The sequence below is a fragment of the Aegilops tauschii genome, chromosome 5 (assembly GCF_002575655.3).
Source record: "Aegilops tauschii subsp. strangulata cultivar AL8/78 chromosome 5, Aet v6.0, whole genome shotgun sequence".
Classification (NCBI taxonomy): Eukaryota; Viridiplantae; Streptophyta; class Magnoliopsida; order Poales; family Poaceae; genus Aegilops; species Aegilops tauschii.
In genome coordinates, this window is record NC_053039.3 from 154,100,039 (window position 1) to 154,102,028 (window position 1,990).

Here is a 1,990-nt window from a genome sequence, read left to right on the forward strand (position 1 = left end):
ACTAGCTTATAGAGCTAGTTCAACTCTAGTGTAAAATTCTTTGTACTAGCCTATAGAGCAAGTTCAACTCTAGTGTAAAATTATTTGTACTCGATTATAGAGCTAGTTCAACTCTACTGTAAATATATTTGAACTAAATTATAGAGCTAGTTCAACTCTAGTGTTAAATTATTTGAACTATCTTATAGAGCTAGGTCAACTATAGTGTAAAATTATTTGAACTAGCTTATAGAGCTAGGTCAACTCTAGTGTAAAATTATTTGAAGTAGCTTATAGAGCTAGTTCAACTCTAGTGTAAAATTATTTGTACTAGGCTATAGAGCTTGTTCAACTCTAGTGTAAAATTATTTGATGTAGCTTATAGAGCTAGTTCAACTCTAGTGTAAAATTATTTGTACAAGCTTATAGAGCTAGTTCAACTCTAGTGTAAAATTATTTGTACTAGGCTATAGAGCTTGTTCAACTCTAGTGTAAAATTATTTGTACAAGCTTATAGAGCAAGTTCAACTCTAGTGTAAAATTATTTGAACTAGCTTATAGAGCTAGGTCAACTATAGTGTAAAATTATTTGAACTAGCTTATAGAGCTAGGTCAACTCTAGTGTAAAATTACTTGAAGTAGCTTATAGAGCTAGTTCAACTCTAGTGTAAAATTATTTGTACAAGCTTATAGAGCTAGTTCAACTCTAGTGTAAAATTATTTGTACTAGGCTATAGAGCTTGTTCAACTCTAGTGTAAAATTATTTGAAGTAGCTTATAGAGCTAGTTCAACTCTAGTGTAAAATTATTTGTACAAGCTTATAGAGCTAGTTCAACTCTAGTGTAAAATTATTTGTACTAGGATATAGAGCTTGTTCAACTCTAGTGTAAAATTATTTGTACAAGCTTATAGAGCTAGTTCAACTCTAGTGTAAAATTATTTGTACTAGGCTATAGAGCTAGTTCAACTCTAGTGTAAAATTATTTGAACTAACTAATAGAGCTAGTTCAACTCTAGTGTTAAATTATTTGAACTAGCTTATAGAGCTAGTTCAACTCTAGTGTAAAATTATTTGAACTAGCTTATAGAGCTAGTTCAACTCTAGTGTAAAATTATTTGTACAAGCTTATAGAGCTAGTTCAACTCTAATGTAAAATTATTTGTACTAGGCTATAGAGCTTCTTCAACTCTAGTGTAAAATTATTTGTACAAGCTTATAGAGCTAGTTCAACTCTAGTGTAAAATTATTTGAACTAGCTTATAGAGCTAGGTCAACTATAGTGTAAAATTATTTGAACTAGCTTATAGAGCTAGGTCAACTCTAGTGTAAAATTAGTTGAAGTAGCTTATCGAGCTAGTTCAACTCTAGTGTAAAATTATTTGTACAAGCTTCTAGAGCTAGCTCAACTCTAGTGTAAAATTATTTGTACTAGGCTATAGAGCTTGTTCAACTCTAGTGTAAAATTATTTGAAGTAGCTTATAGAGCTAGTTCAACTCTAGTGTAAAATTATTTGTACAAGCTTATAGAGCTAGTTCAACTCTAGTGTAAAATTATTTGTACTAGGCTATAGAGCTTGTTCAACTCTAGTGTAAAATTATTTGTACAAGCTTATAGAGCTAGTTCAACTCTAGTGTAAAATTATTTGTACTAGGCTATAGAGCTAGTTCAACTCTAGTGTAAAATTATTTGAACTAAATTATAGAGCTAGTTCAACTCTAGTGTTAAATTATTTGAACTAGCTTATAGAGCTAGGTCAACTCTAGTGTAAAATTACTTGAAGTACCTTATAGAGCTACTTCAACTCTAGTGTAAAATTATTTGTACAAGCTTATAGAGCTAGTTCAACTCTAGTGTAAAATTATTTGTACTAGATTATAGAGCTAGTTCAACTCTAGTGTAAAATTATTTGAACTAGCTTATAGAGCTAGTTCAACTCTAGTGTAAAATTCTTTGTACTATCCTATAGAGCAAGTTCAACTCTAGTGTAAAATTATTTGTACTCGATTAT